Genomic DNA, 21,859 nt, shown 5'->3' with positions numbered 1-21,859 from the left:
CTGGAGAGAAAAGGAAAAGTCTTGTTTCGTTTATTAGGTTGAGTCGAACGAAATGTCCACTTTGACGTTTAGTACGAACCTCTCCTAAGCAATACAACACATTGATGAACTAACGTTACAAACTTAGTGCATGCACACCAAACAGTCTTCTGTAGACAGGAATTCAGGAGGCACTGCTTTGTTAAATAGTATGAGTTCCTCAGGAACACCGTGGAAGCAGATCGCAGGAAAGGTCTTCATGATATCGCAGACGAGTTACACATTCATTATGCAACTATCATTCGGTAAACCAATGTAATCGGCAAGTTGAAAAAGTAAGACTTGTAGATACAACATGAGCTGACATTGGAAAATAAGAATTACAGAATAGACGTGTGCAGTTCTCTGAAAGTATCGGATAAATTGGATGATTTCTTGAATCGGATTGTTACTTCTATAAATATGTGTATTCTATAACAACTGAATATAGTCACGACAGTTGTAGGGTCATGATCAATATGCAAACCTTATTCCCGCTGAAGGAGTTGCAGCTGTTACAAGAATTCAAGAGGGTTTAGTGTGAAAATTCATCTAAATATATGAATGTGAACACTTCGGAATATCAGACTTCTTCCTCATCTTTCATCTCAGGTCAGTTGGTTACACTTTAAATTAAACTTGTAGATGTAATGATATGAATAATATCAGGCTAGGATTTTAGTAGGAGGAATCGAATATGTTAGAGAAACAAACAAAACTTCCTCGAAGTTCGAGGTCATTTGAATTCTTGGACCACCAGCCTGGAGAATAAAGTAATAAACATAAAGAATATGTGATGAAAGTGATGGTTTTGTCTTCAACTGGCTGATTATCAGAAGATTCTTAATTCATTCTAAATATATGAATGTGATTTGAATCACTTGCGCTTCGAGCGTCCCCAATTTCATGCCCACTAGTATCAGTGGACAGTAGACTCTTCATGAGTAATAATATACAACACCTTGTATAACCCTTCCTCACCTCCATGTTCTGCTCATGTTTCTGCCTCCGACTAAAGTCTCTTTCAACAGCTCGTTCTTCTGGGGGAAAATCTATCCTACTAAAGCCAGTTTTCATTTTACAAAAATCTTGTAGTTGTCATTAAAAATGTTGCAACCCGAGCGTTCTATTTACTGTTTACACATTACAACTTTCTGAATCAAGAAAGATATCTACACCCATTCAGAACTGCAATCTGGTGGACAAATAGTAAACCTCTTCATTAAGAAAGTGTATTTTGGCGCGCTTCTTCTCGCTTTCCAAAAGAATCCGTCGTTTTGGAAACGGCAAAACTTTTTTCTTTATGTCAGCGGGAGGTCGATAGCAGGTAGGAAGCAACACGACCCAGAAAGTTCAACGTGGCTTGACTCCTTGCAAGATGTAAAAAAAAAAATGTTGTATGTCCCTTTCAAGACTATGATTACATGGAGAAGTATAGTAGGGTTGCAAGATGTTTTATGACAGCTACAAGATTCTTGTAAAGTGACAATCTGACTTAATTGGGCAAAGCAACATGCATTTGTTGACTACTTTACATAGCATATTGCAGACTCTTTTCTCCACTAAATCAAGTCATTGGTTGAGCGATTGAAAAAAGTATGTATCTGCAGAGGTCAACTATTTTGATTAACCAAGTATTGCAATTTACATTACTTTGGGCTTTGGAAATGACATATCTAGGACGGACAATACATTTGCACAAACCTAATATTATATAATGTGTTCAATGGAGTTCTAAAACTCCATTGAATATTTGAAATATATTCTTATCTCCTTTAATTGCTCAGCTAATCTTTACATCGGTATAAGCTTATGATGCAGTTATTGTAATGTTGTTTTGTACCTCTTAAGTAAGAATACTTATTGTTTTAATGCGATAACTTGAAAATTATGTGAAAATTTAAGGATTGCAAAATGCCATTCGTTTGGGCTGATATCTAAAATTATAGTACTTTACCATTTACTTGGAAACTATAGCATTAGCTCAACGAAGATTAAACTATTCTGAAATATGCTGTCGAAATTTGTATATGTAAATGTGGAGAAAGAAATGAGGAGAAAAATGTAGTCATGGATAAAAGTGAAAGCAAAAACTTAGAAGATATATACATAAAAGTTGAAAATTTAATTTTTAATGTCGACTGTATTGAGATCTTCGAATTTATAGATGAAACATTAAAAGAACAGAAGGCAAATACAAAAAATAAAAAGGAACATATTTCACATACACATGCGCATTGGATGTATTCATACAAATGTGAAATGTTACTTGAGTGTCTGGATGAAAAATGTATGTGAAGAGAAAGGTCCACTACACACTACGAGAAAGAAAGAAAGAAAGGAAACGAAAAGGGGAAAAAAAGACATCAGCAGACATTAGATCAACGTCATTAGTTCCCAGTTTCAAAGACAGAGAGATGGGAGGAAAGCATTAGATATTTCCCAGAGGCCATACAAGAGGAAGATAGAGACAGAAAGAAAGAACCTTTCAAACAAGTAGAGAGTACGCTACTTTGATCCGTTCACACAGAAAGCTTTACAACGAAAGGATGGCTGTCGTCACCAAATAATGCTTCTGGCTACCTTGTTCTCTGAGTTTTTTAAAAAAATATTCTTTGAGTACTTTTCGTTTGTTTTGATCCAGTAGTTCCAAGTTTCTTTGGCATTTTTACCACTATGACATGTTCAATTCAAGGCTTTATCAAAAGAGAATATATACACATACTAGTACTCCTCATACCATTATAGTATCTGTATTAAGTTCTGAGTGCAATTTTCAGTCAGAATGCATTCAATGTCGGATCCCACGTTAATCTGTAGATTTATATTTTCCGTAACTTCGTTGCTTAATGTCCTGCATAAATAGCAATGAATATAATTAACATCATCATCATAATAGTCACAAAATCTTTGATACCGCTTTCCAATCAGGATATTTCCATGCTAGTAATCTTTTTTCATACAAGACTTGTTCTACTTAATATTTTACACCATCTTTAATAGCATTTCTTCCCACCCATTCTCAACCTCTAGTACATCGTGCAAAATATAATTTATTCTCAACTAATGTCTAAACAATTCAAGTTACATTTCCTATTGTTAATTATTTTCTTTAATATTATCTCCTCTTGTTTACTTTTCGTAACATTTTCTCATTCGTTCTTTAGTAGAAAAGCAACATAGGAATAAGTAAATAAAATAGGCAACTTATCTTTATCGAGAACATTCGTTCAGAATTCCACTTTTCTTTACCTTCGTCGTTTCCAAGGACCTGGAGAATATCGAAAAGGAGGTTTTATATAAACTTTTCGCTACGCAGTGATTTGATAAACATCAGAAATTATTCAGTAAGCCCTTCCCGAAAATTTCTAGCTTATTCTTATTCTAGAGTTCAAGAAGAATCTTTGACCAAAGTTTTAGGTGTCTAGTTTTTTCTAAAATATGGTCAAATGTAAACCCTTTATCAAATTGTACGGGTCGATTATCTTACTTCTAGTCTAGTTTGTACACAGTTTCAAGTTTCGATGGTCAACGTTTCGTAGAACTGATGAATATCGAAAAGAAAGTTTTAAGCCCTACTTTGTTCCATAGCAGTTTCACTTCGTGAATCTCATTACTTTTTAATCTAGGGTTCATTTAAAACCTTAGTACAAAAACTCAAGCCTTTACATCTTTGGAGATCTGACGAACGTAAAGAAAATATTCAAGCCCACCTTTTACTCCTTACCTTTAGTAAGTTTATTCCCGTTTGTCCTAATCCTTGATTTAAAAAAGAAATATTACTCTTGTAGATCCGATAAGGAATGAGTTAGTAGATTATCTCATAGTGATGGTAGAGCTACAATCAGCGACTATGTGACAGACTGAATATGTTGTATATATAGTGCTCGAAACCATATACAGTAAAATCTTTATCGGATATCTCTATAGCAGACATCTATATAATATGGACAAACTTTCTGTCTCGGGTAGAAACACAATGGAAAATAACCTTCTCTTTCACGGACATTATCAGATACGGACAGGATCAGTTTTCTTGTACCCCACTTTTGCAGAAAGAACGGACAGAAAATATTACCAGCTCATATGCTTTTAATAAAGAAAGTATTTTCTACAAGTTGTAAATAAATCTTCAATAGATTTCTTCAACTCAAGCTAAGGACAGACAACTGTACCAAACATTTGCCAAGAAACTCATATATTCTCATGATTGGTTAGTTCTATCTGTGTTATCAATACTTACTAATAATATCCCATGTTCTTACAGCATTAGTTTACTTTTAATACAGTCAGGAGGTGAATTACGGAACTTTTTTAAAGTTATAACATGTATTTGAGACGAAAATGATAAAACAGGAATTGTATTTTGCAGTACACTCACACAAACATATCTCCCAGCCACACTTTTGTTTCTTTACAAAAAGAAATTTTCCACCCCTTTGCCAAGTAACTCAAAAACGAATACCATGGGCCGCGGTGGCTCAGTGGTAGAGCGTTCACGTCTGGTGCTTGGGGTCCCGGGTTCGATCCCAGCCCCTGCCAAGTGAACTTTGTGGTGGACAAACACCGTCTGCGTGGGTTTTCTCGGGGTTCTCCCGTTTCCTCCCATTTTCTTCATTCCGCCATTTCATTCATTACTCATAATCACCGTCTCCTTTAGCCTAACCGGCATAACCGTGGGACGTAAAACTCAAAGATTTCATTTCATTTCACTTCAAAAACGAATACAGTATTTCAAAACTAACCTTTATTTACATGTATAACTTAGGTTTTTTTTTGCTTACTGCTTGCAATTATCAATTAGGAATTAGGATTTAGATTTCTAGGCTTTCGACATCTTTGTCCTTCACGTTTTCAAGGATGACGTCCCTCGGCGAGCACACAATCCGGGGAAAGGGAAGGAAGGAAGCGGCCTGGGACCTATAAGTTAGGTACCACCCCGGCATTTGCATGGTGTGAATGAGGAAACCCCAGAAAAACCTCATTCAGGGTGGCTGGCCTGAAAAAGCGTTTTGCACTTTTTCGACCGAGTGCCCCCACCGGGAATCCAACCCGGGACCGCTCGTACCAAAGGTGAGAACTTTAGCGTCTACGCTAAGCGGGGCCACATGCAATTATCAAATGAACTGACTTATCTACGTTTATGTAATCTGTAGGTAACTAACACCTCTCACTTACAGACAAATAATTAAGTACGCTTGGTGTCCGTTATTGGGTTGTTTACAGTAGTACTTACCATATTAATATGAGAAATCACCTCCAGCGGCCACTCGAGCTGCTTTCCGGCAGGGAGCTGGTCCTGCAGATTATTAATGTTACTGAGCGATGCCATTCAAACTAATACTCGCATATTCCATTCTGTAGTGTGTATTTCGATCATATAGGGCGATTTAAGTAGGGTTGCCTATAATACATATTTTCCACTATACGCTTATCAGCCAAAATATTATGACTATTTTCCTAATATTTGTATGTCCACCTTTGGATTGAAAGACCGCATGTCTGTTTGGAATGGAACCAATGAGACTTTGGTGTGTATCTGGAGGCATGGCTTCCCATATCTGCAGTCACTTAATTGTTCCAAATTCCGTTTAGAGGATTAATGAACTTGGTTCTAACGTTCAATGATATTACAAAGTTGTTCAATTGAGTTAAGGTCGGGGTAGTTTGAGGGCCATTGCAGCAATTGAAATCCAGCACTATTTCTCGAATCAGCACTTTTGGTTCCATGAGTAATCATGTGACAGTTCCTCAAACCATTGTGGATGTACCACTGGCCTGTGTTCTTAATAGGTGATTCCCTTGAAAACGTTGGAATTCGACGCGACCATCGAAGTGAAGAAGGCACTGTCGTATTGCATTGGATCATGTAAAGTTGTGCCATCTAATTATAATGGTTACGTGTCCATTACAATCGTAGCCAGCGATACCGTTGGATTATCATTGGTATAGGTCTGAGACATATACTGTAGCCGTCTTTATCTACCAGTGTACGGTGAATTGCTATTCAGACACATGGTGTTTTGCCCATTGCTAACGTCCGTTATTAATTGTGCTATAATTTACTCCATAATCTGTTGTATTAGTCTTGACACTTTACTAAGTTCGATATCTTTTATGAGAGATGGCCGATCCACGCATTGTCGTTCCGTCGTTTTCCCATCTTGTAAAACACTAATAATTGTACCTAGCGGACACCCGACAAGTCGTGCTGTTTCCGAGATGCTCGCTTCCAGTTCTTTGGGCATCATAATACGGCTCGTAATAAACTCGAGGCCTTCTCTATTCTACTCTCAAGCAAAACATTGGCTGATCAACTGAGATCCCTGTCACCATTTAGCGAGCGGTTTTGTTGTACCTTGTGATTTTCATATCAGGCTAACTACTTCTTTTAAAAGAGAAACGGGTGGTTGTAGTATTTTGGTTTTACAGTGTATATCCAATGTAGTATATTTCACATGTAAAATACTGTTCCGGAGCAAATTCTGTTTGTAGTTTATTTGTACTTATTAGTAAATACATAATTTGTTGTCATAAGCTCACAGACGCGCTCCCAACCACTATTTGTGCTTACATAGCATGTTTTATTAAAGGCAAGAAGTAGTACTGTGTTGAATTTGTACGATTAGTGTAAATGGAGCTTGTTGCTACTAAGCCCATTAACATTAAATTTTATTGATTATTAATTATAGCTATGAATGTGTGTATTTGCTATTGAATGTTTTCTTATGTGTATTAGCTGTAAGAACATGGTTAGTGTTTAATAGTTGGAAGTAGCTATTTAATTAATAATTTCAGTTCGAAGAAATTTAATAACTATTCCAATATAAACATAACTCTCTCCAATACTGTTTCATATAATACTACAACTATTATGTACATGGAATAGAAAGATTTACTAAAAATAAATTTAAAAAATGATTTAGAATATACCACTGCTTGCAGAATTTGTTATGTAGTTAATTTACAGGTTGTATGTTACCTCATTCTAAATGGAATTTTATCTTGTTGGATAACATGTTTAAATATTGTGTTATGTTTAAAATGAATCCATTTCTTGATGTGAGGTAGTGCATAAAGGAATACTAGCATTAAGTGGTTCTATTTGTGCAGTTTTTCTTACTTGCGTACATCAAATTTCACTGGAAATCATAGAACTGGGTTTGAAATTGATCCAAGAAACCAATATTATAAGAAGTTAGCGTTTCACTAGTAGGAAGACTAGGCTTACATGTATTACACATATGCAGATTAACTACTCTGTCTTCGAAAGGGTGACAGTGAGGTAGTAACGGCATAAGATACCCACTAGTAAAATCTAATATCAACAAAGAGGAGATGGTCTGGTTTAATTTTCCCAAATAGTACACTTACGAAGATCGTAAACATTCTTTGCCCTTACTTAAATAGTTTATTTTCGGACTCGTGGTTTTATTTAGTATTATTATTTCAAAGTGTTTCCATCTAATCTATTATTCTTCAGTTCCGCATACTTCCTTCAAAGGACATTGTTCCTCGATTTAAAAAAAAAAAAAAACGTTTTACTTAATAGCACAATCTAGTAGAAATAGTCTTGAGATTAGACTGTACTAAAATATGTTGCATAATTCTTCTCAATTACGTACAAACTAAATAAGAAAATGATAGAATAGATCTGTCACTAGTTTGGGTTTATTAAGCTTGATATTATTAAGAAGTTGGGTTTAGCAACCAAAACTCCTACCTTTAACCTATCTGTCCACTTGTGGGTGTGCATCCGCACGGGAGGCAAAAAAATCAAAATATGTTTGATCGATCATCATCAATTTCAGCCCAGCTATTAGAGCCAATAGTTAGGGATCACGTTCGTTGATAGAGATGATATTGAAACCATAAGTGGTTGAAAAAAACTATATTCGGTTTTAACTTGATCTTTAAAGGGAAAAAAAGCTAGAATATATAACTAGATGCGGTTTTCTGCAATCGATTAAACGCCCTAATAATTCACTTCACCCTCAGTCTTCTAAATCTGGTAGCGATAGAAATACACTACAAAGTCCAGACATCAACAACTTCCAGTTTTAACATCGATCAATATATAATAGAAAACGGTAATAAGTGGCTAGAAGAGGTTTTCTGTAATCCATTAAATATCACACAAGTATATATTGCACCTTCTCTCTAATCTCCCTCTACGTAATAAAACAGGAAGTAATAGTAAATTTATATCACTTCCGGTTTCAATAATAATAATTTAGAAAACATCATTCGATTCAAAGTTCTTCAGGTTGTGTACACGTGACACTGTTACTTCATTTTATATCAGTAACAGATTCTATTTAGATACCGTTGAACCAAGTTTGATTATCAGTAGAAGTTAATGTGATTCGGATCGCAAATCCAACTCTATAGGTTCGAAACTCTTATAATCACAATCTTAAAAAGGGACCTTAGACGTAAGTAAGCAAATAACCAATCCATATTAGTCATAAGAATTCTAAGGGGAGGATTTCCCGAGAGCACAAAATAGTTTCTGTTAACAATTTTATATAGTCATTTGTTCTTTTCTTATTTTTTAGTTATTTACGGTTAAGTTACTTAAGATTTAATTTACCATAGTGTATAAAATGAAAATAGTTCATATCTGACTTAGAAATTAGGGTAGTTAGTTCGAGGGGCCACTACTTTTGTGGTTCCCTTAGGACTATTTTCGACAATTTCATTTGAATATCAAAACAAATTTAATTTTCCAAGTTCTAGACTATTGATATCTGGCCAGAAAAGCAAAGATAATAGTATCTTCCATACCATCGCATTAAATAAAGTGTGTATCTGATATGAAATTAATTTTTTCAGTTCGAAGTAACAAGAGTATGTCCTTTAGGCTAATATAGATGATGAGAAAGCAAGTGAATAATTATGAAAAAATTGGTGGAATGAGAAAGTGGGAGAAATCGCGAGAAAACCACGGACAAGCTGTTGTCCACCACAAACTTACTTGACCGGATATAGAACAAGGGACTCCATGCACCAGAGGTAAGCGCTCTACCATTAAGCCACCGTGCCCAACCAATATGTATCTGAAGACACTACTCAATAAGACAACAGATTTGTACTATTGGTGGCAGATATGTTTATTTTGATACACTTTCTTGTCATTTCGACATCAACAAAGGCTACTATCCTTTCCTGGAGAGAAAACGAAATCAGTCTTATCTGTTTTATGCACGAGATTAAATATGTGCTTATGGACTAAGAAAATTTAAAATAAGTATAGTTATATAAACTTACATTTATATAAACAAAATAAACCAAAGAAGGTTTGAGGATGCTCTTTTGGGATGAATTGTTACCTAAAAGTAGCTTGGGATTCTTGGGTTATAGAATTACGGCGTAATATTTTTCTGCCATCTAAACGTTTACAAGTCTCGATCATTGCAACGTTTCTTGTTATTTTGAATATAATTTGTCTTTATTAAACGAACTTCAGTACAAAGTAAGATACTTCAGTTCCTCATTATACATTTTAAGATCTTTATTATTGTTACTTTAAGTATTATTGCTTTCCCTGGTAAAAAAAAAAATGATTTTGACTCAATTGAGTTCTTCCTTAATGAAGATTGAAAACAAACAGAAATCAACAGATCATAAAATTCAATGGATTTTCTGCGCTGCTCCATTACCTTTATATTGGTCCCTATGCGAGCACACAAACGCTCACAGATATACAAACACACGATACATTCATACATACACACACATTCATGTGTATGCTTGCAAGAGACAATCTATGACCTGAGTTAATTGAACTTCACTCTGGTAGCCAACAACGGGTTTTATCATGACGGCAAACGACGAAATATGGTCAACACTATTGATGCTGTTGTCTCTCGACTATGTTCATTGAAGTTTAATATGTTAGTGATAGCATGTGTGTGGTGGCTATAAGGGTAAAGATGATTAGTCGCCTTTTAAATGGTGAAACCCATATAATAAGGTAGTTGATTAATTTTGATTATTCAAGCCCTGGGTGTATACTATAGAAATATGGATCTATTGTTTTAGATTTTCAAAGAAACGAGTAAAAAATGAAATGAATAAAATATTAAAACTTGGCTTAAAATGGTAAAATAAAGCTTTTCTGACATAATGAAAGGCAATTTGTAGTTTTACGTTCCCCGCTATACTCTGTAATCTAAATGAGATGGATCATTAATGAGACAGAATAATTATGGAATACTTAGTACAATGAAAATGTGGGAGGAAACCGGAGATCCTCGAGAAAATACGGTATCATCACAAATTCACGTGTTCTGAAATCGAACCAGGGACACTACAAAATAGAGGTGAATACTTTAACACTGAGTCATATACCTCTTAATTTTCTGCCCTAGTGTACCAATGAATTATTGAAATTTTTCTTTCTCTTAATGCCGTTAAGGTATATAACGCTATTCTTCTTCCAATTTTACAATGTTCTAATAAAATGCATTGTTTTAATGTAACATAAATATGTTTAATGTTCTAATGGCATAAAGATTATTTTAATATTATAATATGTTACAGATTATATATATTAATATGTTAGAACAAATATGATATTCACAGTTGTGTATGGAAAAACCCAATATAGTAAGTGCATTTCTTGTGTATATATCCAAGGATTAAACAACAAGATTCTTCTACATCCGGCAGGAGCCTGGTTTCCTTTATTCTCAAAATGTTGGTACTCAAAAGTAATAGATAAAAATATATATTTGTAGAATACAAATTTTCTCCACTATATTGTTATATCTTTCAAATGTGTGTTAGAGGCACATTTTAGTGACAATTTGTACTGTTTGTACTGTTAAAGTAATCAGCAATTGCACTTTTTTAAATATAAAAATGAATATAAGGGAAGAAACAAAGCAATTATCAAACCAACTGTTCTTAAAACACGTTGTCAATGGTAACAAATTTTCATCTACCACCGAGGATCAATTTCATGTTCACTAGTGGAAAAGACAAGCATGCTAGTCTTATACAACATGAGTTCGTACAAAGAGCTAGTAATCTAGCTAAATGTAGAAAGTACTTTGCTGACATATACCCACCAATACACACCTACATACACACACGTTGAATAAGAGAGAGGGTATCGTTATGTGTGTGTGTGTGAGAGAGAGGAGTGATGGAGAAGGAAAAGAGGAGAGAGGATCAAGCAAACGATGTTCGGCTTAATCTAATCTGCTGAAATCAATGGCTAACATGATGGAAGAATAGATAATATGTAAGGATCCTTTACCTCCGGAAGTCCTTTTAAATCCGATTTGTTCCGCGTGACGAGATTCAACGATTTCTGAATACCTTCTACTTAGCTCAGCAGTGAAATTGTGCGTGCCAGCAATACGTTTCCGATGGAAGATGTAACTTCTTATGAAGAATTTTTCATATATTATTGTTATTATTTAATTAAGATTTTTTTACAGAGAAGATAACTTTGAACTACTATATCTTTTCTTTTTGAATTGGAAATCATGTTAGAATTTAAAATATACATTTTTATGTAAAACATTGAGGTTAATTATTCTGGCATTATTAAAATTTTAGTTTTTGCTAAACACAACTGTAAATTGAAACAAACATCAGCATAGCCACCAAAGCTCAAACTAACAAGTAACATGATTAGTATTTTCCGCCAAAAAATAATAATACTTCAAAACGTTTTTTATTGGAATCAATCCCTAACATACTGCAATGATATTCTAGAAGATGCTGCATTGGAAAGGCCATCGTGCAAGATACTTCAGGAGTTTGTTGCCTTTTAAATTATGTCCTATCCCTTCGTTTATTGATAATGAGATATATTTAATGTTATTATCCTAATATGTGTTTCGAGCAATTTTGAATTGTTTTTAGTTTTCCCACAACTAATTTTCTCTATTGCTCTTCGTTAGCTTTGAAATATTGTGGTTATTATTAATAGGTTTATGAAGTAAATATAGTAATTTTTTGGTTTTATAAAATCTTACTTTTTATAGTTCTATAGTATACTACATACAGTTTTCATACAAACGATTATGATGTATTTTATGACTTTTTAATAATAACCATATCAGATACTTTTTCTATATCTTGCATTTGCTTTACACTTTTTATATTCAAACTTCAGAGTTGCTTCTTGCCTATGTTTCAAACTTTCATAAATTCTAAATCTTCACTGTTTTGGTCATACACAGTCAATATTTGCGCCCTTCAAACACTGTACATTTTCTTATATTGAAGCCACTTTTTTGCACTAACAGTGCAGGCTCTCGAAGTTGGCAGCACGAAATTTATAGAGTTTTACAGTTATCCAAGATTTGAGAAAAATTTGTGGTTGAAATCCGTTACACATAGTACTTATACTAATTATCTAACATAAAGGCAGCACTTTGCCACTTAGAAACGAACATTCGTTAATTCCGTTTCGGTGACACACGACCTTGCAGGTGCTCACACAACCTGCATCAATTTCATAGAGTATTGTAATGGGGCGTTTCACGTATGCAGAATTGAAAGATATACATTTTGTTTTATGGAAAGAGTAGACATGAATACAGCAGACATGGATATAGCAGACAATAATGAGATAATTAATTTTGCCAAATTTCTGAACAGACGTCATTCACAGCTTTCCATATTCCAAGGATTCACCAATACTTACGGGACACAATATAAGCGCAAGCAAGGTTTCAAAACTATGGTGAAGTGCAAATGTCGGTGCAAAAGTTAAGAATGCATTTGTGAAAGACATAATAGAGTGAGTAGACATGGACACAGCCGAAAATACTTGTGGAGCTTCTCACTGCATGCGAATAGCTCCAAGTACTTTGTGAATGTTAATTGCGGTCATGCCATCTATAAAGGGTTCACATACTGATCTCACCCGATTTTCAACACCGACACGAATACTGTAGATCAGTAGTTCTAAACGCGGAGTCCGCGAACTTTTGGGGGTCCACAGGACCTAGCCAGGGTGTCCGCTATGCGTAAAAATTGAAATCTGTTGTAATAAAATGGAACTCACAGTTATTATGCAAGAGGTATTTTTTTCAGTTAGTAGAAAGAAAGCAATGAGGAATAATACCTACGTTTGTAAATTTAAATATTTTTCCACTGTGTTTTACTAAATTTCTGCCCTGTGAGTATGAAGGGGTGTCTAAAAAGGCATTACAACATTTGATGTCTTTCCCTACCACTTGCTTATGGGAATAGACCATTTCTGCTCTTTGCAGTATTAAAACCTTAAATCGAAATCGCCCTTATGTAGAATCGGACCTAAGATTGATGGTGAGAAAACTTAATCCAGATTTCAGTGCAATTATGTAAAACCATAAAGAATTTCATTCCTCACATTGTGACCCCATACTTGAAAATATTGTTTATCAAGTAGATTTCCTTTTTAAAAAATGGAATTGATTTCTCAGTCTCGAAAGTTACTGTATTTTCAATTGAAATTTCGTTCACTATGAAACAATTCTGCATCTTTAGAATAAATTACTTATTGCATTATTTTTCTTGATCTTTTCCTTCTCAGTGATAATTCTAATTAGTATATTTTTTAATACCATGTGAAATTTCAGATAGTATTGCAAGGGATACGCAGATTACTTTCCGAATGATCAGGGGTCCGCGATATCGGACAGTTTGAGAATCACTGCTGTTTATGGTTTCCATAAAGGAGTGCCGTGGAACCATTGTCTCCTCATATTTTGTAATCATGATTTGCACGAGATGGATTCTTCAATAGTTGCAAAAAATTACATATGGGACTATGACAACCCATATGTCCCTGCACCTACGTTTTCTTTCAATGTATTAGCTTGCAAAATTAATTCGCTTTTAGCTCCGCGCCTTTGAGCAGAACACTTAAATGTGCGACGTGCATTCATGCGTATTGCCTGAGTTTTTGAAGGGCATGCCACTTACTATACTGTACACGAACAGGTGTGATTCCAACGTGATGATTGTCAGACCCATTTCGCTCGTCTATGGACGAGTACCTCAATCAGCACCTGATTGGCGGACCTGCTGCGTGGCCACATTGTTCCCCAGATCTCACATCACTGGATTATTTTCTGTGGGGCCATGTAAGAAGCTTGATGTATGACTGAACAATGAATAAGTGTTAGTAAAGAATCATATCTGCACATGATGGCATTTAGAAGAAGCGCGGCATTTCTGATCGTGCATCAACCAGAGTATGGCAACATAATTGTTGCAACGAGACAGTAGAGGCTAGTTTGGCACTTATTCTAAATAGCTGTAGAATATGTTGTGTTGTCGCATGAACTAAGATATATGATCCTTGTATTTTGTGGCGTTATGTGGTGTGCTATTTTTGCATCCTCAGCTTCTGACAATAAGAGATACATAAATTGAATACAATCAAATAGTTATAAACAAATTGAACAATTACAAAAATAGTTTCGAAATAAACAAACCCATGAAGACATACACAACAATAGTACAAATTCTATCAATATAGATACACAAGAGCAATGAATAGAAACAAATAAAGGAACTGAATACCCTGGTACCTGAGATATAACACAAGTAGAAATTTTGCAATAATACTTTCATACCTTCTGCCTTCCTGCTGACAACTTCAACGAGCTGTAGTGACGTAATGAGACGTTAACAAATATGGTTTTATAAGCACAAGTATTTCCGTTTTGCATCTTCAGTCACTTCAAGTTTCACACAACCTGAACCGAATATGTTATTTACATACAGAAATTACAAATCCGTTATTTTTAGTTGACCTCGTGATTTCATATTTATTTACTGTTGTCTGAGAACTAAAAGCAATACAAGAGAGCTAATATTACATGTAAACTATTATTAAGTGGACTTACGATCAGCAGATGCTCCAAAAGTTATCTTGCGCGTAGCAGTTGCGTTCTTACTTACCTAAAATAGAAAAGAAAGAAAGACATGCAATTAATGGTAATATTTAGATTCACAACTATTAATATATTAAATCTTTTTGCAGAAGAATAAGGTTATTTCTTGAAATTCATAGAAACTATATATACGGTATTTTAACTAAAACGTTTTTAATTTCACATTTGATCTTACATTCGTTTTGTAGTACTTTTTTATTAAAATAGTTTGCATAGATTAACAAAGGTTAATTAACTTTGAATGAGAAATATTTTTCTAACTGTTCAATTGAGCTAACGTTCATAATCTTTTATGTTGAATATTAATTTACACCGTATAATAATAATTTCCGAAATATGAAGGGGTTTAAATATGATGTACACTGTAACAACAACAACAACAACAACAACAACAACAAAAAACACAATTGAAACACTTTTAGTACAGATGTTGAGGGAAGATTGATGATATAGTGTTTATAAAGTGTGCTTCGCGTGTCGAAAAGCGTTACTTATCTGAAAACATTATCTAGTATGACATATTTGAAACACTTGTTCTCGGCAAACAGTTGGAAAACGGAGTGATGACATACATTTTCACATTTTGTACATACATTTGAGACATACTTTGACAATACAGTACCTATCTATGAGAGGTGCATATGTGTCATTTGGAGGTGTTCAAAGAGTGTTGGTAATGTGTATAGTGTCCTACTGTCTAATAGTAGTTTCTGTGTTTTTTGCAGTGCAATCTTAATTTTGATAAGTTGTAGGAAAACTTCTATTGTAGGAAAACAATAATTTGACCTAATTTTTTAAAATCCATCAAAACATAATCTTCTTATTGAATTACTTATTTTCTCCGTTTAAGTAAAATTTGAATATTTTTTTTTAAAGAGCAGTTTCTACATATGCAATTTCCGTTACGTTTTTCAAGCATGTACATCCACAATACAAAGAATAGAATATTGGATTATTATTTCATATACACACTCTATACACATTTAATTACATCAGTAACAAAGTTAATAGTTCTTATGTGAATACTGCTTCTGTTCAATACAATATTGCTTTAATACATGCAAAATATGGCTGACAAGTGAAGCTATACACTTTCATTTTGTGGAGTATCCTGTTATATTCACCTCAGCATCGATACTATATGAAACAGAGTCAAACAGCTTAAAGGAAAATTGATCAACACCATTAATTAAAACAACATCTCCCGAGGTTCATGGTTTGAATTTACACTACATAATATTTTAGAAATTCTTTTAACAATAGATAACAATGCGTTATGCTTTCCATTTGCTTTTTGTAAACTTAACTTTAATTCAAACTACTGATCAATATACCGGTAATACGTTTATTGTAAAAATTATTAACGTGTAATGGTTTCGCCAATTACCCATTTTGGCTAGAACCTGAGCCTGAACCAAGAACGCTGAACTTTATGTTGTGGCCACTTTGATAACTCGAACATTCATTACTGGAAAAACTCGATAACTCGAATTTTTATTTGTTCCCTTCAGTTTTGAGTTATCGAGGTCTCATTATGTGATGATTTTCCATCATTTCAAATGAACATAGTTATCAGCAGCAAATGAACATACTTATCGCTACCAAGTAGGTATAATTCGTAAGTGACCTTCATTATATTACTACACATTATTGTTATGCTTGCGTTGTTAGATGAGTTGTATGGTTTATTTGCACATGAATCTGCTAATCTACAGTTTGCGAAAGCATGACTCCGGAGTATACCCTTACAATCGGAACAGCGAAATACGAGTATTGTCGTTTTTATTCTAATTAAAACAATGTGTCCTGCTTCATACAGTGTCAATACTGGACACTGTTACATGGATATTAATAAAGCAATCAAGGAATCAATAATGGAATATGAAGAGACAAGGAGGATAGAAGAAGAGATGGAAAGATGCAAACAAGCGTAGGTAGCTACGTGCAGTGTTCCCAGATTCCATGGGTAAAAGTACCTGCAAAACCATCAAATCTTCTTTCAATATTTTGTTTTCCTATCAACCACTACTTCAAACGCGCACGTTGTTGTTTGGAATGTTTCTTATATATATATATATATATAGATAGATAGATAGATAGATAGATATAGATATAGATATATATAGATATAGATAGATAGATATTAGACATACAAATTTTGAATCACTGACTTCCTAAAATCCCTTTGTAATACTTTATTTCATTGAAAATAAATTTTACAAAGCCAAACCCATTACAATTGTAACGAAGCGATTGGTGTCAAGTAGAAAAGTAACAGGACGAAAATAAACAGGTGAAAAATCTACTTGAGGAGAAAGAGGTTAGCTGAAGCCAATGCAGAATGGAAGCTCTTGAGTTTTGGCAAGTAACCTGGAATACATTTGCAACAGGAATACAGTTTAGTTTGAATTGTTACATGGATATTTTCAAAAAAGAAAAGAAAAAAGAAAAATGGAGTTGGCATTATTATAATCCCTGAAATATGTGTGAAAAACAATGGAATTTATAGGCGGCCCCACCCGTAGCATCGAGGTAGAAATTACCGAATACTTTATATATTAAGAAAATTCTCAACATTATAATTAACTTTAGAATCTAAATTTACTTCCTACTTAAAAGATTATATATAACAACAATTGCTACTTCAGAAGGAAGACCAACTTCAAATAATCAGATTTTATGGAGACATATACTGCTGTGATCAGATTAGAAATGTCAATTTGACCTTTGACTTTAAAAAATGAACAAAATATCTATATTTTTTCGCTTTATTTCACTATTACTACTTTATGAGTACATGTAACCTCCATTATACGGAAATGGTACTAGTTTTACAGAGCAGAGTTAGCGTAGAAGATTAATTCTACGACGAATGAATATACGACTATGTATTTTTCAACTTTGGTCTGAGAGGTTTGCGGTGACAAGATCAGAGGATCGAAATGGGGTATAAACCTGCTCCCAAAAACCCCAGTTTCAGTACAGGAACTTCAAAGAGGATTCGAAAAGCTTTACTCTACATTTTTCCTCTCTCTGTCTCTCTCTTCTCTCTAACTCTGTCTGTCTGCCTTGTGACCTTCTGCTTTCAACCTCATCCTACTTTTCTCGGTGACACAAAACTCTCCTATTGCATAATGGATATTCAGCAAAAGGGGCCACTCTCTCTCGCCCAGAGTGTCATGCATTTTACTGTATGGACCTCGAGATGAAGCAGATGGATTTATACGTTTCTCGTATTACGTTTTGAAATTTCACTTCACTCAGTCGCTGATTTTAATTTTTATATATACACTCCTCGGGAGGTAAAAAAATTCTTCTCTATTTCGTATTTTAATTTTAAAATTGTCCCTAAAAGAAAGAATACATATTATTAAACCTTTATCACTGTTCTTGAGTATAACCTTGACTGACAGAAATTTACTACAGTTTGACACCACTACAGATAGGCTTTTAAATCTATAATATGAAAGGATTACATAAAAAGTTCACGAACTATCTAACTGAAGTTGATTCCATGCATATATCTCAACCGTATATTTCTCTCCTGAGTTCGAGCTTTGATCCCCTGAGAAAATGAAGAACTAATACATCATTACTGTTGGACCAATAAATACTGTACATGTAATTGTTTGTTGGTACACGCTATGTTCTAAAAGTTCCCAAAGAGATCAATCTCTTAATCCATCACTCTTAATAATACGTTGTCATTCTCTATATTGCAATTCTAACTTGAAAGATTTTGACTAAAATCCTTGTAGATGAAGTGGTAAGAGATGCTCAATGTGAATTCAAACGTAATAGAAAAATTCCGGACCAAATAATATGCATTAAATATATACTAGAGGAAAAAGATGCAAATATGTTTATACGCTGCATTAACTATTCACACATCTAAGAAAGTTGGTAATAGATTAAGAATTATAGTTAATATGATAGTTTGAGCAATTTTTCAATTCCTAAAAAGATTATAAAGTTAGTAAGAGCGTGTCTTATTGAGACAAGAAATAAATTTACCTATATGAAAGATGTCTTACGGTTTGGGGTGGATTTATAACTGCGTAAAAGAATGAATGTTTCATTGCCATTTTGCAAGAATTCTTAGCATGCTTTGGATGTGAGTGATCCCAGGTATAAATATGAAAATAATTTTATATATGTTTGTTTTTGAAGTTTAGCATCCATTTCATCACAAAGAATGTAAGGCGTGGTATTACAATTGAGGGCTTGAGTGCAACAGTGGTCTAACCCACATTTTTAAAATGGGAGAAAAATCAAGTTAAACCTAAATACGTGTTTTTTTGTACAATATACCAAAAGCAAGCACAAGTGATTGAATGTGTCATACATTGTACATACATACATTGTACAAAAAAACCACATGTGTTTAAGTTTAACTTGATTTTTCTCCATTTTAAAAAATGTGAGTTAAACCACTGTTGCGCTCACCCCCTCAATTAAAGTTGAAATCCGAAGCACCGTAAGTGCATTAAACGCTCTTCTTGGAATTAAATCCGGGACCAGTTACATCGAAAGTACCAGCGGGAAAGATAATGCTTTTTTTCAAGTTGGCCAAAGATCAATATCGAATTGAAGTTCTACGTACTAGAATTAATAGTTAGCAAAGTGAACAGTATAAAGTTGGAATAAAAACAGTAGGATTAGTTGTACTCATTACAAAGTTATACGATCCAGAACTACCTGATCTTCTTATGTATGCTGTTGCGTTTTAGTAAATAAAAAAAAAATAGAAACCTGTAGTGAGATCTCCTCTCAAGCTAATCTTGTCTGTTGTTACGTACACATGTATTATATATGTTTTTGTTAGTAACATTTACAAAATTCATTTGTAACAACGTAAAAAAATGAAATAAGCACATCATTGGCACTTGCTCTGGAACTATACAATCAATTTGGCTTACCGCTGTACTAAGTTGTGACCAATATTTCTCAGAGGAGTTACATGCGGTTACTTCTTCCGAGTTAAGCCACCACGCCTGGGTCCTGCTCAACTTCTATTCCTCGGGAAAATGCAAAAACCCAGCAGCAAGAACCATCAAGTATTCAAGAGATCCCTCACCATATTTTGTCGGGCCTTAGGGGGAGGTCGCACGGGTAACAAACATAATACATTATAAATAAGATACAAGGACTGGTTGTAGCGTGAATAAAGCCTACTACCCATCTTTAAGAACGGTTACCAGAGTTTACTTTTTCTCCCTCTAGCATTTACACACTCACACAAACAATGCTGTACCTACATTGTTACCTCATTTCGTAGAATCAAATGATGATGTTCATGCATAAACAATGTCAGGTTTATACTCCCATGATAACAGAAAAACGCATATATATAATAAATGCTGAACAAAAGTAATGTAATATTCATTTTTTGTTTCAATGTGTTGCAGTGAAATTCTCTATACACTTGAGTAATTCAAGAGTCGTTCATGTTAACATATCTTATGAGATTGGAAAAAGCTGGATTTACACAATCTTTGTTTTTCACAAATTAATATTTTCTTTTCGTTACATATCGACAAAATAAGTTGATTTTATCACATCTACAAGTCATACGGTTTATAGGCATGAAAGACAAGAAAGTAGGGTCTAAGTTATAGATTACGGAAAGAAGTAAGATTTCATTTTATCATCTAAAGTAAAACTCGAGATTTAAAATAACGAGATAGACTCTTTCTTGTGCACTTACGGGACAAATTATTCGCTGAACAACTAAAAAATTATGACTACCAAACTAATATCTAGTGTGCTACCTTTGACTCACAGGTTAGTAGCAATGTACGTAGTTCGGCATGGAAACTTTTAGCATGTATGTGCGAGCATGGCGCAACACATCTGCGCACACAATACACTTAATGCCTGTAAATTTCGAAGAGGGGATGGATGGTCTCGAACCTAGCATTCAATGACATCTCATACAATTTTCAATTAGGTTTAAATCGGGTGAGACGGCCAATGTAGCAATTGAAAATCACAACTATACTCCTCGATCCACTATAGTACAACGTTGGTCCTGTGGCGTTTAGCGCTGTGCTGCTGAAAATGCTATTTTCAACTGATAATATGGCCAATATGAGTGGGTGTACGTGATTAGGAATGACTTGCTAATAGCCAGGAGATATTATAATACCCTCCTTACGCAATACAGGTCTTATAGACGATTATGTAAAGGTAACTTATATCATAATGGAGCAGCCACATCCCTTTCATCATCTTACTCAGCACGTCTCGAACAGTTGTTCTACTGGAAGACGATGGATTCAGTCCAAGTCATCGATGTAATTAAGGCAGTTACAACATTCCATGCAATATTGTGCAACATTGTGCCATTGCACTTGCGTCTAATGGTGATGGACACTCATCATTCCAGTTGTTATCAAATGATGCCGTGCTGTTATCATTGATAAAAGTGCGAGACGTCGGTTGGGGGAGCTGATATCAACATTTTACGGTGAGCTGTGTGCTCTTACGAACTGACGCATTATCCATTGTTAAAGTCTATTAAAATCTATCGTTAATTGTTCCAAATATACACCCTACCCTGCTGTACTAACTACGTCAGTATGCGACTTCCCACATCTTGAATGAGGTGTGTCTACTCCATGTTTTGTGATTTGGTGCTCGTTTCACCATTAGTTTCCTATCTGCAGAAGACATTAACCATGGCAAATCGCGGATACCCAATACATCGTGTTGTTTCCGGGATGCACGTTCCCAGTCGTCTGACTATCATAATCTGGCCCCTAACAAACTCTAATACATCGCCGGCCTTCCACATTCTACGCACAAAGTTCTACTACACTAACTGATCGAGTTAGATCCCTGTCACTGTCTGGCGAACGGTTCTGCTATGGCTTTTACCTGATCCGAATGACTTCGTTCAAAAAGTAGCGGTAGGTCATAATATTTTGGCT

The sequence above is a fragment of the Thermobia domestica genome, chromosome 5, assembly GCF_964235325.1.
Source record: "Thermobia domestica chromosome 5, izTheDome1.hap1.1, whole genome shotgun sequence".
NCBI classification, from domain to species: domain Eukaryota; kingdom Metazoa; phylum Arthropoda; class Insecta; order Zygentoma; family Lepismatidae; genus Thermobia; species Thermobia domestica.
This window is presented reverse-complemented; position numbering follows the sequence as displayed.